Source organism: Solanum pennellii, chromosome 4 (genome assembly GCF_001406875.1).
Source record: "Solanum pennellii chromosome 4, SPENNV200".
Classification (NCBI taxonomy): Eukaryota; Viridiplantae; Streptophyta; class Magnoliopsida; order Solanales; family Solanaceae; genus Solanum; species Solanum pennellii.
In genome coordinates this window covers 64,440,081-64,448,009 of record NC_028640.1, presented here as the reverse complement: position 1 = coordinate 64,448,009, position 7,929 = coordinate 64,440,081, and positions in this window count along the sequence as shown.

Genomic DNA, 7,929 nt, shown 5'->3' with positions numbered 1-7,929 from the left:
TTTGTCTTGTTATTTTTGTTTGGTTGAAATATTTGTTGTTCATTCTCCGTATTACTTAATTTAATTTATGTTCTTTTCGTTCAAATTAAAAGAAAAAAATTTAGACTTGAATATTATTATTCAATTATCATCATGTCAGACATTTTTTGCTAGTGTCTTGCTTTTGCGCATGTATCAAAAAATTAATATTGAAATTAATTTTGAAATAGTTGAAGTGTTTGAGAGGGTAAAGGTTTTCGACAAATAAGTGTTTTTGCTTTTGCTTTTACTTTCACACGATATATAATGACAAGATCATCAGATGCTTTTAATTTATTATAAGTGTATTTTATTTAGAGTCGTCAATATGGGATAGGCCCGTTGGGCCGACCTGGCCTAATTCGGGATTTAATAGGGTGGGCTAAGATTTTTGGAGCCCATTTAAAAAAAGGGCTTCTTAGCCCGGCCTGAATAAGCCTGGCGATTTGAGGGGCTTGAGAAATATCGGTAGGGCCAGCCCGTGGGCCAATATAATTTAATTAAAAAAAATAATATAATATGAAAATTTAAAATTAAAGGGAGTCCAAACTCAAAACAATTAGGTTAATACTTTTACTTCAAAAAAAACTTAATAATTTAATGGTAACTTACTTAATAAATATTTTAGGCAAAGGTCTGATGGACCCATGTACTTGTACCAGTTTGTATTATGGACCCTTCTACTTACGTCTTTGTCATCTAGACTCTTACACTAAATAAAACACAATATATCAAACCCCTCTGACCATTGACTATACTTATGTGGCATTAAGATGGTTGAGTTGGCAAAAGAGTAAGGCTAAACGCCTATTAAGGCAAGTGAGCAAGTGAACACCATATTTTAATTTTAAAAAATATTTAAATTATAAGACAATAAAATAATAAACTTAAAAAGAAAAAAAATCATTCTTCTACAACCAACCCATATGCTATTTCACCCATCCATCTTTGCCCAAACCTTTTTTTTCCTTCCATCAATGTTCTGCTACACCAGACTCCAGAGGCGGCGGGGAGCCTCTGTATGCCGGAGTCAATAAGTTTCTTGGCCTTCTGATACGTCGGAGAGGATAGAGAGCATAGCGGGTCTCTAGTGGTTCGCATCGGTCGGCAATGGCGAGGAGCTGGTGCGGCCATTTTTCTGGAGGTTGAAGAAGGAGGAAAGAAAAATGGTGAGTATGTGTGACGAAGATGTAGACTGGTGAGAGAGATCGTATTTGTAGTTTCGCCAACATGAGGAGCGGCAGCAACAACGACTTTCTTCGGCAGTTGGGCCAATCTACTGTGAAAATGGATTATGATGCTAGGAAACCCAAACATTTAATTTAAAATAATAAATTAAAATTCAATTTGTCAAAATTACATCAAATTTTATGATTTTTCTTTTGTCAAAAAAGATATCGTTATAAAAAGGATAAAAAGATGAAGTGGCAAATTTTATCTGATATGGAGTGTGACACCAGCGCGATTGAGAGTCACGATGTGTTGAAAGGGTTCAACTGGTTGAGTTTAGACGGGTTCAGGGGTCCAGATGACAAAGAGGTAAGTAGAAGGGTTCACAATACAAATGCATACAAGTACAAGGGTCCACTAGACGACAATTTTGTTTGTCAATTTAATTAACAAGTAGTAACATTAACATCATGTAATATTGTTTTGTCGATATTAATGATAATATTTTTAAATTATAATTTATAACTTAAATTAATAATTATATAAAAATATATAATTTTTTAAAAAGTGGGCTGGCCCGACAAGCCTGTAGCTCACGTACTTGTGGATTGGCCGACCTTTTTCTAGCCCACACAAAAAGTGGGCTAGCCCGGCTTGACCCGTAAAATGTCAAAGCTTGTATGGGTTAGCCCGGATGGGGTGGGCTAGCCCATATTGACAGCTCTAATTTTATTTAATTAAATTGGGGTAATAAAGTAAATAGTTAAAATTTTATTTAACTTGTGGATAATGCTCAACTTTAATTAATATATTTTTTATTTTAATTTATCGCGTACGTCGATATAATTTATCGCGTACACTGATCTATTGTTCACGTGTGCCCTAGCTGACGTGCATTTTTGGCAACAGATATATATTTAGAACATGTAAACAACAAGTTATTCTTGTGCCCTAACTGAGTACATCATTTGGTAACATGTATTCAATTTGCGGACAATATGTTCAACTTCTCTATTGTTTTGATTAGTTTACTTTAATTTGTGTTATTCAGGTGTTCCCTAAACTAAAACATATTTTTTTGGTACCAGGTACACTGAGGGAGATGTCAACAACTGTTACGTATATGACAATAGTTATTATGTCTTTCGTAAAGTGTCGTATGTATTTAGGTAACCGTTAATTTGGTGATTCTAACTTGGAGAGATACTTCACAAATTAGCGTTTAAATTTAGGAATGTGCAAAAAGGAAATGAAAAGCTTTTTTCCATTTAACTATTTAATTACATCTATGCCATGCTTTGAGCCTATATTCTGAATGTGGTCAACACGCAGTGTCATTGCTGGTCCGAACATACTCATAACATGCCATAAGACATGATTGCTTTTACACATGAGCTTCTGTCACGATGCGAGCCTATACCCTAGCCGTGGTCGGCACTTGAGAATCGTTGCTGGTCCCCAAGCCAACTCTCATCCTGGCTGACTACAAGCATAAGACTAACTCAAACATACAAAAGATCAAATACTCAATTTTTGAAAATATCTAAAAACTACTCAATAGATAAACTCAAAGAGTTTGAAAAAAAACAACTCAAAAGAGATACATACCAAAAGCTACTCAACTTTTTCTATCTATGAAGCCTCTACTACTACAGAAGGATATCAGGACTAGATCCATGACATCTCAAAACTAGTAATTGCAAGATAAAAGTGAAGTCCTTAGGAATATGAAAAGGCTCACCAAAGTTGATTGGAATTTCACATGACCTCAACGTAGCGTTGGTTGATGATCCTGAATATCTGTATTTGCATCATGAAACGATGCATGACAAATGACTTAGTACATGAAATATACGAGCATGTAAGGGGATTCTAGAGCATAACATAATCTTAAACTTGATAAAAAGGAAACATACTTACCTTTTATCAACTCATTCAACCAAACTAAACTCAAAAATAAGGATATATAAACTCAACTCAAGGATCTCAATGAAAAAAATAGAACTCAATAATTAGGAATAAATTTTTTAAAAGAACCATGACTGAAGAACTCAAATCAACTTATGTCAAGAATACTCAAATCTAGAGGTAGAGTCCTAAATTTCTCTTTTAATAATTTTAAAGAAGATGTAGAGCGTGAGAACGAACTAGTCCAACACTATGATAACCTTAAATACATGGAAGAACGAGGTTCTTGACGAATCTTAAAGAAGAACTTGAATAGAAGCCTTGAAGCCCTATCTTGAAGGTAATAGATCAAGAAAACCTTTCTTGAGATTCTTAAATTAGTTTCTTGACATTTCTATTGACAAGAATTATGATTCTTATTAGTGATTCATAATTGTATGGAGGAATTTGGAGTTGAAAAGAATGAAATTCTTGGAGAAAGACTTACCTTGAAGAAGAAGAATCTTGAATGAAGTCTTCCACTTTGATTTTTCCTTAGGATTTTGTCCTAAGGTTTGAGAGAGAAGAGAATGATGGATTAAAGATGATACGGAAAAGGGTCTAAAATACCCTTGAAGTATTGAAAATGGTACAAAATTACCCTTCATCCACCTATTGGCTCCAAAATNCTTGTCATCCACATTTGAGTTCAAAATTGACCACTTATTTAATAATTTTAAATTTAAACTATTTAAATATTTTTAAAATACTTGATGTTCAACTATTGGTTATAATTTAATTTATTTGTATTATTTATAAACCAACCCACCCATTACTAACTAAACCCCACCCAATTAATAATCCAACTATAATATCAAAATCGTCATAAACACTACTACAACACGATGAAATTATAGATTAATGAAAATGACATCCAAAATTATTCGAGTCCGAATCGAAGCCCCAATTAAATTTATGTTGAGCCGCTTATTTAGGAGGACACTTTCAATTTGTTTCTCCTTCAAGATTGAATTAGATTAAATTATACTAATAAGTTAAACTAAAACAAATGGTTGAGCGCCACGTATTTAAAAAAATATTTAAATAGTTTAAATATAAAACCGTTAAATAAGTGGTCAATTTTGAACCAAAAGGTGGATGACAAGGGTATTTTGGACCCAATAGGTGGGTGGGAAGGGTATTTTGGAGCCAATAGGTGGATGGAGGGTAATTTTGTACCATTTCCAATACTTTGAGGGTATTTTAGACCCTTTTTCCGAAGATGATATTCTGATTGTTTTGAGCCTTTTATTAGTCAAGAAATTCATTTAAGTTTTTTTTGGAGGTAAAAAGACAAAAGTCTCTTTTTAATGTTTTCTCGTCGACTAATTCGTAACATCACTGTATTAGGTTACTAAACTGGTCATAATGTTTTACTCAAAAATTGAATTGACGCAAAATTGATGGTGTTGAAAAGTAGATTGAAATACCTTTTATTTGATAGGTTATGCTCTACACAACTCTTTATATTCTAAGAGGTATGACCGTTTGAAGTTGACCTAAGTAGAATCTTACGTCAAAACTTAATCAATTTAGAAACTTCAAGAACACTTATCAAGAATTGATCAAGAAATTAAACATATTCGCAAAAGAAATTCATGATTGGCGTGTGGGTGAACGAATTCATCACTATGGAAGCTTAAATACCTCAAAGAACTAGGTTCTTGGCGAAATCTTGAATTTCTTGAACGAACGTTTGAAACTTTGAACTTTTTCTCCTCTTGAATTTTCTTTCTAAAACACTAAATGCTTTTTAGGATGAATGAAACTGATTCTAATCAGTTTTGACCCTTAATTGGGTAAAATTTGTGTTTAGAATGGGTTTGGGGGGGGGGGTAATTAGGAAAAGGCTAAAATACTCCTCATATTTTTGGATAACTTTTCTTAAATGGATAAACTGACTTCAAAAGGGCATATCTCGTTCATACGAGCTAAAAAATTAACAAACTCGATGACTTTGGAAATAGGACTCAAAGATCTTTCATTTGATATCTTATGGGTCTCATAACTCATTAGTAGTGAAAATTATGATCGTTTGAAGTTGACCCAAAACTTAAAAGAACTAAGGAATGACTTGAGATGAATTCTCTTTAATTCTTTGTGAAACTCAAGGTGCTACATCTAGTGATATTAATACTTGAGAAATTTTAAATTCATTGGTAAAATCCTATTCACAACGAAGGATGGTTCGAGTCTTTGGTCAAAAATTTTCTGGGTTGTTACAACTTCAACTTTCAACCCCGGCTAACTTTTAGGGCTTGATCTCTACTTTTCAACTCATGCATATTACTTTTAACGCATGAGTTCCACTCTCAATCCCGCTCATAACGTTTAACACATGACTCCAATATTATTAACCTTTGTACTTTAGCGCACATGATTCCATTTATAACCCATATCACATTTTAATCATGGTAAATAGCAGTGATATATGGAGATTGAGTGAAGAAAGCAAATCAATTATTGTCAAGAAAATTCAATCAAAATGGGAGAATTTTTAGAGTTTACTCCTATTTTTCTTACCATATTCGAGTTTTACTTTTTCCTTGAAGGAAAGTAAAACATTACCATAATTGTTTTTTAATTTTTTAGAAAAAAAATATATTCCACGTCCATATTTGGTTATTCTTTTCAAAAAAAATTGAAACTCTACAAATTGAAGATGTCTTCTCGATCATAAGAAAAAAACACAATAGCATCCACAATGTAGTCATTAAAAAAAGTTTGTTTATGAGGAAATTTTCCCTATACATACTATAAAAAACAGACTAATTTGCAAATGTTTATTTCTGGGGATTTTAAAAAACACCACCATAAAATCATTCTGTAGCGTTTATTTTAACCCCCGCGATACAATTTATTTTGTTAACAGTTTTATAATGGAGGCTTACGATAACCTCCGCAAATTGCACCAATTTGTGAGGTTTTATGAACGCCGCAATTTATTATAATTTGTAGCGGTTTTATTGTGGAGGTTTGTGATAACCTCTCCAAATTACATCAAATTGTGAAGCTAAGTAAATGTCGCAATTCACTACAATTTGTTACACTTGTACAAAATAGAAAATAAATAAAAAACTTGAAATATATATAGAAAACACTTTAGAAAAAAAGGTAATCACGTAAAGTAGAAATACAACTGATTATATGCATTGCATGTTTAGTCAGCATAAGAAGAGCAAATTAAGTTGTAAATTGAATTGCGATATCAAAGTACAAACAATTTAGATATTTAGTTTCATTCTTCTTTCAAGAGAATGAAATAATAGATGAAAAAGTTAATCCTATAGTATGTAATTGAATGGTTAAAATAAAAAATTTATTGAGGCCTTATGTGATATATATATATATATATATATATATATATATATATACACACACACACACACACACACACACAGCACAAAAGTATAATGTAAATTTATATGATGACAATTATATGATAATAAGTACTAGGTCGGTAAAGTTTAATATATTTCTAGAGATGAATATTTCAAAGAAGTGGATGTTGGATGGTGCAGTCATACAAGATTAGGTAAGACCAAAAAATAACAACCTTCACCATAAGGTACTAGTAGCACGTTGACTTTAAAATGAGAAATCATTTGAGATGATTTCTGTATCATTTATTTTTAATAAGATTAAGACGTCAAAATCTGAATATAATTAAGTTATTCATTTAAATTTTAATATTTGACTTTAAATGCATGTTTTAAATATTAGGACGTTCTATTAAGACCCAATTACTATATAGTTAAGATTATTTTTACATATGAATGTATAAATTTGTCTTTATCTAAAAATGAATGATTATAAACTTATTATAATGTGAAATTCATCTAATATTATATTAACAAAATATTATTATCTTATAAGAATATACGGTGTTGTGATGAAAGAAAATATGAAAGAAAAATAATAAACTCAAATCACTATAATCAAATTACTATATTACATTTTTTTTACAGTTGTTTGATGTGAAATCACTTGTTAAAGTTTTAAACTTTAAGTTATCAGACATAGTTACTAATTGTGTCAATTTGTCATGAATTAAGATTTATATTATTTTGTAACTTGAATATTTTAAATGTAGTCTATATTATAAATGACAAAACTCAAGTTTCTTAATGACGAGAGGGAGTTGTTTGGATGGCAAGTACCACTCCCTTCCAACCCAAAGGTTGCAATTCTAAGGTTCCGCATGAGCTGTAATTCTAAGGTTCCGCATGACACCTTGATTCTTTTTAATTCAACAATGATCACTCGTATGGTTGTTGTGAGAATTTGGCGTCTCTCTAAAAAACGACCCTTCCAATAGCTTTATTATATATATTCTAGGATTTTAAGATATAGAAGTTTAACCAAAGTCAATAAAATAGCTAAATTTCTAATTGAAATATGGAATTAAAGTTGACAGTACATTTGGAGTGTGTTTGGTATGAAGGAAAATATTTTCTGGAAAATGTTTTCAAATTTTCCCATGTTTGGCTGGGACAAAAGTTTTGAAAAATGTTTTTCAAATCAACTCATTTTCCTCAAAATTAAGGAAAATGACTTTCTTTCAAATATTGAGGAAAACATTTTTCCAAAACTCTCTTCCAATTTCAAATTACATTATTTTAGAAAAAAACATCAATTTTAAAATTTTATTTTTTCACTGGATCCCTGACTCCCCCACCACCACCACCACACGCACCCACCAGCCAGCCCCCCAACCCCATCCCTTCCAAAAAAATTAATTTTTGCTTTATTAAAATATTTTTAACTTCAAATTTTTATTTTTAAACTCCTACT